This window comes from Ursus maritimus, unplaced genomic scaffold, assembly GCF_017311325.1.
Source record: "Ursus maritimus isolate PB19 unplaced genomic scaffold, ASM1731132v1 scaffold_22, whole genome shotgun sequence".
In the NCBI taxonomy this organism is placed as follows: Eukaryota; Metazoa; Chordata; class Mammalia; order Carnivora; family Ursidae; genus Ursus; species Ursus maritimus.
In genome coordinates, this window is record NW_024424675.1 from 39,678,467 (window position 1) to 39,693,298 (window position 14,832).

Below are 14,832 nucleotides of genomic sequence, written 5' to 3' on the forward strand. Positions count from 1 at the left end.
GGGTGGCACCCAGCTGGCTCAGTCAGGAGAGCATGTGATGCTTGGTCTCGGGGTCGTAACGTCGAACCCCACGCTGGTGTAGAGATTATTAAAAATAAATAAATACACCTAAAAAAAGATAATCAGGATGTGCAGCAATAGAACGAGGTGAAGGGCAGGCACTCGTTGGACACACCTCTTCCAGTTTCTAGCTTGTTCACTCTATCATTTTGGGGAAAGGGACTTCCTCTTGGGTGTTTGGCAAAGCAAGTTTCGGTGTTTTCCTGCATGGGCAAAAATACAGCAGGAGAGGACATCTTCCAGGGATATGTGAGTTGCAGTCAGACGAAGTGGCTCTCTGGGTCTCTGCCAGAAAGGAGAATCAGCTGTCATCTATTCCTAAAATAAAAGTCCCTTGGAGAAGGGAAAAGGGGGGGGGGGACAGCAATTATGTTGAAAGTACAGAATTTCGCCTTTTCTCTACCATCACGGTGCGTGCGGTCGACTGTTCCTCACCACGTCTTCTCACAAGACTTTCAGGATCAAGCGATTCCCGGCCAGGAAACAAAAGTCAAATCGTCCCATTCCCCAGTGGATTTGGATGAAAACTAGCCATAAAATCAGGTACAACTCCAAGAGGAGGCATTGAAGAAGGTCCAAGCCGGGTCTATAAGGGATTGCCCATGAGATGGCCCACGTGTTGATGCTGCATGAAGGTCACGTGCTCCTACCCTATCACTCTGTACACATCACTACTGCCTGAACAATAGACATGTTTTATCAGGGAAATGATGTCTCTCTGTTACTATGCTTCTGGACTAGTAGGTTGGTTCAGTAATAAATATGTGAGATCTTCTGTTTGAAAAAAAAAAAGAATTTAGAATAGCTGTTTGCTGGAACAAAAAGGGGAAATTTTAAGGGCACTGAAACTGTTCAGTATGATACTGTAATGATGGGATACATATCATTACGCATTTTTCAAAATCCATAGAACTTTACAGTATAAAGGATGGACCTTAATGTCATCTGTGGACGTTAGTTAATAATCAGGCATCAGTATTGGGTCATCAGCTGTATCAAATGTACCGCACGATTGCAAGTGGTAAATAATAGGGAAATTGTACGGGACAGGGGCGGGGTGTATATGGCGACCTTCTGTATACCTACAACCACTCTAAAAAAGTGAAGTCTACTAATTAAAACAAATAAAAGTTTAAAGGGTACACTTTTTAATGAGAGCAAAACTTGTAAAGATACCCCTTGGTTTCACTATCACACAGATGGGAAATGTAAACATCAAGGCCTTAAAAATGGGAGGGGGAAACAATGCCGGCCACCATTCATTCATTTGGAATTGACCCACCGATCCTGAGTTTAAACTGTGCATGGCTTTGCTTTTGTTATTGTTGTTCTCAGTATTTTGTCATCCAAAGAAAGCCCGCAGAGGGCTGTGACTCTTAAAAGACAGTATCAAAATGTTTCAACAACTGACAAACCTCAGACTTCCTGTATTTCTGTAACTTGCAGTTTTCCCTCCCTTCTTTTAATTTGTTAATGATCTCTCAGCCACAGGCTCCCTCTGTCACACATCCCTAACTAGATCAGTAGATCAAAGGTGAGGCTTTGCTAAGTCATCAGTGTAATTTCACCCATGTAGCCAGCTATTAAAAACAGACCTATAGGGTTTTTCAAGGACAACCAAGGTATTGATTTGGCATCAAAAAAACTCCTGTAGTGCAAGCAGTAATATACCAGGGCCAGTGTTTCCACACCGTCCCTGTTCCTTATTCGCTCGGTCCCTGGTGAAATCCTGCGAGGCTCAGAAAAGGCAAATACACCCAGACCCCCACCCTCCCAGCCCAGTTCCTGCCTTCAGAAAGGAATTTCACCCTTACAAACTAGCCAAGGGAACAGAAACCTCCTCGTTTCGCTAACAAGTATTTTTATTACTTTTTTTTTTTTAGAGATTTGTTTTCCCATGCATTAATTTTCCTTCCCAGTTATCACACCTTTATGCGGATTTTTTTAAAGAACACATTTCTTATGTAATCTGTTTTGCATTTCTGGAATGAGGAACCTTTTTTGCTCATATTGTTAAAATCTAGACAAGGCACCCGTGTGATAGATCACCCTAAGCCTTGGAAGGAAATGATTCACCACAATACTGTAACCGAAAGTGTTCTAACACCAGGGAAGAAGGTAGGTCATTAACCGTGTCACCTACACAAAGCGGCTATGGGGACTTCAGAGTCTTAGCTTAGCCTTTGCCCTCAGAGGGACCCTGAGCCTGGCTTAGCCTGCTCCCATCAGCTCTGCCCCCTTCTCTGGTTCCTCCGTCCAAATACTAATCATTGATGCTGGGAACTCATGCTCCATTTTTAATTTTTACAAGAAACCTACAACTTTGCGATGTTTGATTGTCCTCATCCATTCACCTGCTTCCAAAGGTCCTCCTCGGGCTATTCTTTTCTAATTGTTGTACTTGAATTTGTTAGATGAATAAATGAATGAAACAAAAAAATGTCCAGAATAAATCCAGAGTTGTAAAAGTAAAATAGATCTTTAAAAAAATAAAAAAAAATGAAATACATTTTTATTTAAACAAAAAAATGCACTAAAGTAATTCGTGGGAGAGATGAACACTGAATACACCTATTTCTGATAAAAAAAAAAAGATGTCAAACAATAAAATCAAAACAGGGGGAAGATGAAAATGAAAAATGTGTATTTTATTTCCCTCTCACTGTGCTGGTGAAGGCAGATCACAGACACACCCAGAGGTTCGTCATTCTTTATGAAAAGTGATGTGAACAATTTCTCATCTTTCCTTGTTTAGTTACATTTCAAAATTGAAAATTGATCACTATTGATGGAAAATTATCTGAATATTTTACACATTGAGATTCAAGTTATTACTTTATTCTACTTATTCCAAGTGGAAGCGACCATGTATTTGATTTGATCCATGTGTTTTGAGCAAACATGCTAAAACTAGACAGGGCTCTAAAATGACTTCCGTGGGTTCCTTCCTTTATAAAAAAAAATAAAATAAATTATATTTTATAACTGCATCGGTATAAAATAAATCGAATGTGTTAATGTTAAATATTAAAACATTTTCTTCAACCTGAAAGGTCATGTTTTTCTTCTGATTTTATTTTATTATTTTTATTTATTATTATTATTATTATTATATTATTATATTTTTTCTTCTGATTTTAAAAAATACTAGAACTAGGGCACCTGGCTGGGCTCAGTTGTTAGAGCATGAGACTTTTCTTTTCTTTTTTTAATTTTATTTATTTATTTGACAGAGAGAGCAAGAGAGGAAACACAAGGAGGGGGAGCTGGAGAGGGAGAAGCAGGCTCCCCGCTGAGCAGGGAACCTGACTCAGGGCTTGATCCCAGAACCCTGAGATCATGACCTGAGCTGAAGGCAGCTGCTTAACAGACTGAGCCACCCAGGTGCCCCAAGCATGTGACTTTTGATCTCAGGGTTGTGAGTTCAAGCCCCATATTGGGTGTAGAGATTACTCAAAAAAAAAAAAAAAAAAAAAAGACATTAAAGTTGTTTTGTGGGCCTGCTGATCTAATGGAGAAGTCTGCTCTGGAGGAAGTTCATTTTATAGAAACATATATTAATAATCATAAAGCCAATGACAGAAGACAGGTTTTTTTGAATATTTAAAAAGAGCCCGTCAATGAATTGTCACAATTATGACAAATATTTGTATTCATTTTAAAAAAGAAAGAAAAGTCCTTCAATAGAAAATAAAAACCAACTGAGTGTTCATACTGGGGGAATATAAATAAATCATGGTACTGCAACGGAACATTATTCCATCACTAAGAAAATCAGTTTTCAATAGACAATCATTTTCTAATGTACTTGAAATGAAAAAACAACAACAACAACAAATTAAATGGATTTTCTCGCTGAAGTTAGTGAAGGTCTATGGAAATAAACACTCATTCATTTAGTAGGTAAACCAGCATTGACTTTTTGGAACATTTTGGAAAGTGTATTGGTGATACCTATTGAAATGTAAACTTCAATTCACAAATTCCACTTTTAGGCATTTATTCTATAAATCCATTTCCACAAGTGTGCAAATACATAAAGTCATATATATGACTAACCAGGACAGCGGAGAACCGAAAACGAAATTAGTACCCGTCATTAGTGGACCGGTTATATAAATGATGGTCTATTTTCACCTGGAATACTGTATAGTCATTAAGAGGAGGAACATAGGTATGTCCTACATGGCTCATTGGCCAGGATTCTAGAACCTGCTTATTCCGAAGTTAGTGGTTCTCAGTCAGGTGCATTTTTGCTCTCCAGGGGACATTTGACAATGTCTGGAGACATTCTGGTTTGGTTGTCACAACTGGGGTGGAAGCGAGGGTGTGCCACTGACATCTAGAGAGGAGAGGCCAGGGACACTGTCAGACATCCTACAACAGCAGGACAGCCCCACAACAGAATGATCCAGCCCAAATGTCCAAAGTTCTGAGGTTGAGAAATGTTGTTCTAAACTGATCACCGGGAAGGATAATGGAACATCCAGATTTGTGTGTTAGATAAATCAAATTTTCCCTTCTGGGACAAGGCTGGGTCCTGCCTTCACATGAGGTAAAATACCTGAAAAGAGTCAGGGTTCTGTGAACAAGAAAGAATAGAACAGAATACTTGCTGCGTTGTGTAAGCAGCCAGCAACGTCTGCCACAAACACAAAATAGAGAACAATATAAAACAAAGACCATTTTCATATGTATGTAAAGTACTGGAAGGGTTTGCACCCAAATTGTTCAAGTCCTTAGCTGGGGAAGAGTAGAGTTGTGAGTGATGTTTGTTTTCTGTTTTTGCATTGTTTCATATTTTAAACATTATCTGTAATGATCATGTCTTACTTTTATTATCAGAAAAAAACCAAAAATATTTCAGTTAAATTTAGGCATAAATCTGGCAACAACATAGTTTGTGAGGTGTCTTTTTTTTTTTTTTTAATTTTTCTACGATGCCGTTGTTTTCTAAAGTTGATAGATGAAATTTAAAAACGAGTGACTGGGTCTATGAAACCTGAATACATCTGACAAAATCTTCCCAGATTACAGCTGAAACTGAGTTAAGCTGATACAGCTATTTAGGTTCTTTATTTTTTTTTGCTTTGGGTGATCTTAGTTTCCGTAGATAGCCCTGATGGGAGTCAGAAAAATCTGGCTTCCAGAACAGTTTGTAAGGCATCCGAACCTGAGAAAGTCGTTCATCTGTCACAATAACAACAGCACCCAAGGGAAACGGAATCGCTATCTCGAAGAGATATCTGCACCCCCATGCTCGTTGCAGCATTATTCTCAAGAAGACAAGACACGCAAACGACCTGAGGGACCATCAGGGTAAAGAGAAAGTATACAATATATACCAGAAGTACTATATTGGGATATATATAACGGAATACATGTATTTCTATTATATATTATAATAGGATATTCTGGGATCTTCATGCTCTGAAATACTATTCAGTCATAAAGAAGAAGGAGACCCTGCCATGTGCAGCAACATGGGGGAAGGTAGAAGGCATCACGCGAAGCCAAATAAGCCAGAGAAAGACAAATACTACACGGTATCACTTAGATGGAGAATTTTTTTTTTAAGTTGAATTCATAGAAACAGAGAGTAGAATGTCGGTTTCCAGGGGCTGGGGGTGTGGTCTTTGAGGGTGGGAGCAGAATGAGGGGAGGCAGGTCAAAGGGTGCAAACTTTCAGTTAGAAGATGGAGAAGTTCTGAGGATCGAACGTCCGGCACGGTGACTGTAGTTAATGAGACGGTATTCTTGTGCGCACTTGGAGTTTGCTAAGAGAGTAGATCTTAAGGGCTCTTACACACGCGTAAAAGGTAACTGTGAAGCAATGAATGTTTCCACTTGATGATGGTAATCACATGACAGTGTAGACAACAGGAAAACACCACTTTGTACACTTTAAATATATTACTATTTTTTGGCTGCCTGGGTGGCTCAGTTGGTTAAGCGTCTGCCTTTGGCTCAGATCAAGTTCCTGGGATCCCAGGATCGAGCCCCACGTCAGGCTTCCTGCTTAGCAGGGAGTCTTCTTCGCCCTCTCCTTCTGTCCCTCCCCCTGCTCCTTCATTCTCTCTCTCACTCACTCTGTCTCTCTAAAATAAATAAATAAAAATTAAAAAAAAAATAAAATCGTGAAGAAGGAGGACACACAAATCCCCCCAAAAAGACATTCTACAGGACGACTAGCCCGGCCTATTTAAAAAGGCACAGAGGATGGAAGAAGAGACTGAGCTTGATTGGAAAAGATGGGCAATGACATAATAACCCAGTTCTGGGCCTGGACTGGAGTGTATCTTGGTTTGGGTAAACCAGCTGCAAAAGACATTTTTTGGGTCAGTAGGGAAATTTGAACCTGGAGCGATACCAGATAAGAAAAAAAATGTATTGAAATGGAAAGGTGGAGGCGATTAACTCAATAAATCAGGGATGAGCTCCTGTGGTCAAAAATACATGGATGTTTATGTATGTGTACAGAGAAAGATCTGGAAGCATAAAGCGTCCACAGAGGTTGGAGTCTGTGGTTTTTATGTTAACATTATTGTTTAGCTCTATTTTCTAACTTTCTACAAAATGCATGTGGACTATACTTGGAGTAACAAAAAGTTATTTTTATTAAAAAAAAATAATATAACCTGGAGACTTCATGACATCCAGATTTGGGGCTTATCTTGAAAAATTATGAGACGCTCCTAGATTGCCTTTGGGCTTAGTCAGGGGAGCATAGTACGAGGTGCCCTTTGGATGGAGTGTGGACTCTTTAGTTCAGAACCACCCCATCTGACCTGCTTGCTCTGTTCTCTTCATTCATTCATTCATTCATTCATTCATTTAACAGTATTTTTTGAGGGCTTTACCTGTTCCAGGCACTGTTCAGGACACAGCGAATAGAAATGTCTCTCCTTCGCGTAACTTAGGTTCTCATGAAGGCGAGCAAATAACAATCAAATGACTACTCTCCACACGCTTCAGGTGGGAATACCGCTCTGCAGAAATAGCCTGGTGAGGGGCTGGTTTTCCCTAAGTAGGCAAATGGATAAACAAGACCAAAGTTTGGGCTCAAGAACTGGGCTTGAGGGGGAATTGCGTGAATCTTTAGTAGGTAGATGAGATGTCAAGCCAAGGGGATGGGGGGGAGTGTCACAGAGGCAGGGGATGTGGGGTCTGTTTGGATCCAAGAGAGCCCCAAAGTGCGAAAGACCTTAACAGTACTCTTTGCCTATGTGTTGACCCAAATGCCAGACAAGGAGGGGGAAAAAAGGTGATACAAGTGGAGACCAAGGAAGCCAGCACCAGTGAAGAGGTGAGGTTCTTAGCCCTGAACCCCAGGCGGACCAGGCTCACCCCACGGAGACAGGCAACCCAAGACCACCAGAGGAAGTCAACGCAAGGGCAGGTCATTGATGCGAAGCTTGTGGGTCAAAGGCTTTGACAGCACATGCTCTTTGCTGGCTCCCGAGAGAGCAAGTGAGCAGAGGGGGCCGAGCTAACCCAACCCAGTTCTCCATCCAGACTCAGTGTCAGATCAAATCACCGACCCGCCTGGGGAGGAGACGTAAGAGACCAAGAGGCCAGGGTGTCACGCTGGTGGCACTCCTCCTGCGTGGAAGGAAACATCTGGGATGAGGAAGCATCGCCCGCCTCTGGCTGATGTTCTCCTCCCCGCCGATGTTTCTCAGTTCTCTTCTGACTTGCCTCTGCACAGGATGCTTCTCTGTGGACCCTTCCCTTACGCACACCCACATCCCATAACGCCTCCATCTGTGCCCTGTCATCACAATAGGGACCATTTGTTGCTCCATGACTTTGTCCGGGGCTCCTCTCCAGGGGCTCCCTGACGCCTCACTAGGGTTAGACACAATTCTGACCCCGTCGTGCAGACGAAGAGGTGAGGCAGGGGGGTTTAGGGCCGCAGCTCAGCTCTCACAGGTTGTAACTGAAGGCGTCACATCTGAAGTCCGGAGTCTGCACCACTGATGTGCGAGTTCACAGGTTACGCTTGTTTCCGTAACAGGGAAAAGGGGCGTTCGGGTGCTGGTTTCTGGTGGTCAGTGGCTCCGTACTTACCGTCCCTCCAGCTCGTTTCCCCTTCTATAAGGGGACGATGCTAACGACACTCGTGCTGGCCTCCGGGGGAGGCTGTGACCGCTGAGGGGCTTAATACACCTAGAGCGGGTCTCAGCAATCTCCCGCCAGAGGCGGATACGGGCAGGTGCCTGTTTTTATAAATAAAGTTTTATTGGAACACAGTTGTGCCCAATTCATTTATGGACTTGCTGTCGGTGGTTGAGACAGACTATATGGCTCTCAAAGACTAAAACGTGGGGGCGCCTGGGTGGCTCAGTCCGTTAAACATCTGCCTTCGGCTGGGGTCTGATCTCAGGGTCCCAGGATCAAGGCCCACGTCAGGCTTCTCCCTCTCCCTCTGCTGCTCTTCCTGCTTGTTCTCTCTCTCTCTCTCTCAAGTAAATAAACAAAATCTTAAAAAAAAAAAAAAAAGACTAAAACATGTGCCATCCGACCTTTAAGAATAGGTTTGCTGGGGCGCCTGGGTGGCTCAGCTTGTTAAGTCTTGGACTCCTGATTTTGGCTCAGGGCATGATTTCAGGGACCTGAAATTGAGCCCCACCTTGGCCTCTGGCCCTGGGCTCAGTGGAGAGTCCGCTTGAAGCTTTCTCTCCCTTTCCCTCTCCCTCTGCCCCTCCCCTGCTCACAATTGCATGGGCTCACTCTTCCCCTCTCTCTCTCAAATAAATGAATAAATCTTAAAATATATACATATATATATTTTAAAAAAAGAATAGGTTTTCTGACTCTTGAGCTGCAGTCTTTTGCTCCCGGGAATTACCTGATACTTCTATTTAATGTAAAGTCAAGAGCAGACATCAGGTCCTCTTTATCATTCTTTCCCTGGGTCCAGCAAAGGCTTTACATATATTAGGTGCATTATAAAATATAATTAGCATTATTAGTGATAATAAAACGTAATAGTTAAGACGCAGCGTTCAGAGGAAACTATTTAGCAATAAGACTTCAGGCACATTTCTAACTTAAAATGACTGCAATTTACTTTTTCTCGAGTAACCCATATCACTTTGGGATGTCACTCAGCTGACTGACACTTACATGGAGGAGGTTGGTTGATGTAGGAGACCAATTTTGCCATTTTTATTATTTTTCGAGGGTTGGTTGATGTAGGAGACCAATTTTGCCACTTTTATTATTTTTCGAGCTATAATGCTGCTAAGATGAAATGTAAATATATTCTGCTAACTTTGAATAGTGTGTTTTAATGGCTTCGACCTCTACTAAAGCTAGCTTTTAGAGCAGACACGAAGCAGAATAGGGTACTGGATCCTGGTCGATGCAGCGATGACAGGGTGGAGAGAGAGTAGGAAGAATGGGAGCAGGTGTCCTTAGGTTACCACTCCAGCTGCCAATCAGTAGGACTCAGTCCCCCACCACTACCCATAACTACCCAGTAGGGGCACATCTAAATATACTCAGTGGGCATTTTTTAAAAGATATTTTATATATTTATTTGAGAGAAAAAGCGGGAGCACGAGCATGGTGAGGGGCAGAGAGAGAAGCAGACTCCCCGCCTGGCTGGGAGCCTGACGCAGGACGCGATCCCAGGACCCCAAGATCACAACCTGAGCCGAAGGCGGACGACGCTTAACCAACTGAGCCACCCAGGCGCCAGGGCATTTTGTTTTTAAGGGAGGAATGTTAACTGCTAAGCAGAACTTAACCAGAGGCCACACTCCAGGATTCCCTGGAGAATTATCAGCTGTGTGGCTTCTCGACTAATCCATTTGGGATGGCAGGCTACACAAGAGTTGTGGGCTGCCCTGTCTTGCTGCCAGTCAGTGGGTCTTTCTACTTATTTTTGCTATTGATAGAAGACAAAAAGAAACAAAGAAAACCAAGACGCTTAGCCCAAACAAAGTACTTTTAGAGCCAAACATAAAAGTAGCTTGGGAACTAGCCCGTGTTGCCTTAGCCACTTTTTCTTCAATTAGGGCAAGAAACTGTTCAACAGTGCTCATTCAACCAAGATGGCCTTGCTTTATTTAATTTTTTAGTTGTTTATGCAAAGACTGTAACCCATGAAGACAGAACCCGGCTCACAGCTGTATTGCCAGCATCTAAGAGAACACCTGACAGGTAGTCAGCATTCGGGGCTCTCTGCTGAGAAAGAGTATAACTGGTGTCATTCGAACCCATGGTGATACAGTGGTGAGCAAGAGAGATGCTTTCCCTGCGCTGCTGGCGCTTATTTACCAGGGAGAGGCTGACAGTGATCAAGAGAGCTAACTAGTTCATTTCTGCTAATTGTAATACATGGGGCAAAGGCAACTAGGTGTCCCATCATAGCTCCAGGGTCTAAGCCAGACTATTCCCATCAATGCTGTTGGTCCTGTGGAAGTCCATCGTGGAAGAAGTACTTAAGCAATAACGTCAAAATACTTCAGAACACCCCAGGGGCTAGTTACTGTATTTTGTCAAACCTAAAACATCACCTTGTAAGATGCTCCATTATTTTGTGAACTATTAAGAAAGAAAGAAATGCTTCCAATTATAATTGCACGATGCCATCAGCTGCAAAACGCACACTCATTTCAGTTACTTTAAAAATGTAAAAACTAAAGTGATCTTTAGAATTGATCAACTACGGCACTGGGCACCCCAATTCCAGTGAATTGAGGGAAGCAGAAACATGTGCCTTAAAGATGATCTATTTCCAAAACCTTGAGATATTTTTTTTTGGGAAATTTTGGCCAGTTCATATAATCGAAATTCTAGGGTCCCTGAGCATCTAGACCAGTCTTGTTGAGTAATGATTGTTGAGTAAGAAATGAATGAATGGAAGACGAAAGAATTAGAGCTACAATTAAAAAGAGTCTCTGCTCAACAGCAGTAGAAATTCTATAAAACAGGGGCGCCTGGGTGGCACAGTGGTTAAGCATCTGCCTTTGGCTCAGGGCGTGATCCCGGCGTTCTGGGATCGAGCCCCGCATCAGGCTCCTCCGCTATGAGCCTGCTTCTTCCTCTCCCACTCCCCCTGCTTGTGTTCCCTCTCTCCCTGGCTGTCTCTATCTCTGTCGAATAAATAAATAAAATTAAAAAAAAAAAAAGAAATTCTATAAAACAACAACAAATGCCCTAAGAAAGCTAGAGAGAAAATTATAATGATACAAAAATAAGGGAGCCTTGCATAGACATTTTCTTAATTAAAATAGCCATGTTGATGTAATAAAACTGCCGTGGTTAACCAGGAGTCTTATTCTTCTTATTATTTTTTTTTTAACCTGGACTGTTTTTAGAGTTCTACATCATTTTGACACAATGACTCTATGTTAAAATCCACTTACACGCAAGCACCTGTTCTGTCTCTATCTTGGATATGTAAATTGGTCGTCACCATTTTTAGGAGGCGGGGCCTAATAAATATCGAATAAATAAATGCATGAATTCTGTGCATATGGGAGCCTGAACCTAATTCTCACACCAAACGTGATACAGTCCACAAATGTCATCAGTCCAATTTTCAACTCCAGGAGAATATTTGGATTACACCCACAGAGAGAATATTCATAGACGACAAGCATCCTTTCAAAGAAATTGGGCTTTATTGTACTACATGGAGGTTTTTGACATTTAATTTAAAAGAAAAACTGTCCATTTTGAAGTCTAGTATTTCCAGACATTTTCTGAAAAAGGAATCACACACATTTCTGTAACTAATAAATTATTTTCCCACTTACAGTTAATTTTTTTACAGTCACTTTGCTTAGTTCCACGAGCTAGTTTTTCCCAAGATTTACCAGTTTTTTGTGTGTTTTTTGGGGGAAGATTTTCATCTGAATTGCCTTGGAATATTATCACCATTCCACTCTGTTGTTTTGTTTAGTTAAATACACGCCTTTGCACTTATAACCTTTTGTAAATACTATTACTGTACCTTTCTGGTTATGTTCTTTTGAAGAAAGCAGGGGGAAAAAATTATCCCTCCTATGTTGAATTAAGAGTACACAGGCTTCTCTTTCCCTTTTTAAAAAACTGTATTTTGGCAGTTGAACACAGGTGCTCGTTTGGTTCATTCACGATATGAGAAAGATCAATGTGCATTTGAAACTCCTCTTCCTTCAGAGCAGAAAATTGTAAGCGTTGAGCAAAACAGAAAACAGAGCCCTTTTCTAAATTTAGCAGTGTCATATGACCCCACTCGTCTTTGTACTCAGAGCGTTAAGGTATTAGCCGCATTGCTTCATGGATGGAGCATATAATTACTCTAGGGAAAGGGAGCATGACCAGCCAGCACAGATATAAGTGTTGGGCTTCTGTCTGTCCTTTTTGATCTAAGGAAATAGACTTTTTAGAATGCTGTTGGGACGTCCCACATGACAGCTTGTCATTTGGGTAAACTTTCCCACTGCACACAGAAAACAGTTCTTCTATCTCTTCGGTTTTATTTTTATACCTCTTTTCAGAGCAGCCGATGTTTAAACACTTTTCACATAGATTTTTTTTTTCCGTTTGTTCCTTTAACTCTGAGATCTCAAACTGAGGCAAATTCACTTTTGTTGTCGTGATCACGCACGCCAACCTTATATAGTCCTCAGTAGGTCCCCTGTAATGAATCTCTGAATGTGGTGTTTTGTTTGTTTTACTTTTAAAGGATTGTTTATAGGGTAATTTGGACACGGATCCTTAAACCTTTTAATTTTTTTTTTTAAGAGCATTTCAGGTTTACCGTACTTCTGGAACTTTCTTCTTTTTTTTAATTTTTTATTTCGAGTTTTCATTTAAGTTCTAGTTAAGATTGGACCTCTCAATTAAAGATGAAGTTGGGAATGAGGATCTCAAGAGCTATCACAACCTTTAGATGTGTTTATCTACCAACTAAAATTCTTAAAATGCCATTTCTGTTTTGCAGAAGGTAGACCTTTCTAACCAAGCGAAGGTTTGCAAAGCCATGGTTAGGAACGAAGACTTGCTTTTGCAGCCGTGGGGGATAGGGGGAACTGATACATATGAAAATTGAGAAAAGGCCTACCCCCAGCTTGGGGAAAAAGCAGTGGCTCTCACACGGTATCAGCGTTTAAAAGGGGGAAATTTTTTGCCCTCTGGGCCCACGGGAGGGAAGGAGTAGGAGGAAGTAACTAGGATTGTCCCATACTTGAAGGAAGCAGAGGCCTCAGCTGGTTGCTAAAAATTCAATTAAAAAAAAAAAAAAAAAAAACGAGCTCAGGCATATAGGAAGCTGTGGACCAGAACTGAGAATTTGGTTTTAGGATTCTGATGTTTCTAAAACTTATCACCCTGTTTCCTTAACCGGCCTTTAATTATGTTTGATGACGATGCCCACTGATTATTTTGGATGTCCCTTCTGAAATCCATTTTTTCCATAAACCTTTTACTACATAGTGATTTTTTTAACACTCAGAATGTATTGAGATATTATTATATAGTTTCAGTTATTTTTTGAAACTATTCTTGACAAATAAAAGGCTCCCAATTTCTTTAAATATCCTTTTTTTTTTTTTTAATAACCTCTGTGCCCAAGGTGGGGCTTGAACTCAGCACCCCCAAAATCAAGAGTCACAGGCGCTACCGAGGGAGCCAGCCAGGAGCCCCTAAATACCCCTCTTTTCAAAACAACCCTCCTGAAATGAGATTAAAAGTTGAGTTGGTCTCTGTGACCTTTACTTGTCTTTAAAAAAAAAAAAAAAATTAAAATTAAACAAACTGCTGTTTTGGAATGTCCCTTGCAAAACGATAAATCATAACTTTATCAACTTCCCCAGAGGCCTTCAGAACGAAAGAAAAAAAAAAAAAGTTCAGCTCAGTTCAGTTGCTCTGTGAATTCATCCTAAAAGGTAGCATTCCTCGGGGCGCCTGGGTGGCACAGCGGCTGGGCGTCTGCCTTCGGCTCAGGGCATGATCCCGGCGTTCTGGGATCGAATAAATAAATAAATCTTTAAAAAAAAAATAAATAAAAGGTAGCATTCCTCGCTGCATACTTGGTTCACAGGGCAGCAAACACACTTTCCTTTCCGATGCGGGTGAGGGAGGTTCGGGCGGTTGGTGAGCAAGCTGGGCCCAGGGAACTTTCCACCGCCGGCTTAACTTCCTCAGGTGCAGAACTGAAGGCCGCTCCGGGCGATCCAGAGAGATCCAGAGCTCAGAGTGCCAAAATTAAGGAAAGCAGTCAATTCGTTTCCAAGGGTCGTCTTCCCAAAGGACTCGTGCTTCTAAATATAGAAGCTTCCTTTGTTTCGTGGTGCTTGTGCACACACCATTTTCCCAGTCTGTGACAGCCTGCTCCCCCTCTCTCTCATCCCGTCTCTAAATAATCCCGAGTACTTGAGAGCCCATTAATACTCAAGAGGGTTTTGTACTTTATAAAATGTCTAGCATGTCAAGAAGGGAAAGAGTTCCTCCAATAACATTATCTATGGACATTTTCTGCCTCTTTTTAAAAACCTCCCTGAACTACTCCTGACTACATGTCTGATTAATCTCTGGGCTCACAAGTTTACTCGGGAACCACACTCCCCTGGCAGTGAACTATCTTTAGGAGATGAATTCACTAAAATTCACTGTTTGGCTACCCGGGTTGGCCCCCACCGCAGCATTTTCTCTTCTAATAAAAAGCTAGATGTTTCCATCTTTGCACTATAGGAATGAGGTGGGTTTTAATTTTTTTATTTTTAAAGATTTTATTTATTTATTTGCCAGAGAGAGAGAGAGAGAGAGAGAGAG

The 14,832-nt window shown here is 41.6% G+C and overlaps 1 long non-coding RNA gene and 1 pseudogene across 3 annotated transcripts in view; one reads left to right on the plus strand and one right to left on the minus strand.

Moving 5' to 3' along the window:
- Window positions 1–267: 267 nt before the first annotated feature.
- LOC121104568 lies at window positions 268–1,038 on the plus strand (annotated as a pseudogene).
- Window positions 1,039–11,105: 10,067 nt separating this feature from the next.
- Window positions 11,106–14,832, minus strand: part of LOC103669657 — a 9,957-nt gene continuing 6,230 nt past the window's right edge. For 2 of the 3 annotated variants that reach the window (XR_570352.2, XR_570353.2), the window contains 2 exons: window positions 14,091–14,321; window positions 11,106–11,165 (listed from right to left, as the gene is read on the minus strand). This is a non-coding gene — a long non-coding RNA (uncharacterized LOC103669657). The remainder of the gene's footprint in view (window positions 11,166–14,090; window positions 14,322–14,832) is intronic. The other variant, XR_005836981.1, reaches the window with a different exon arrangement.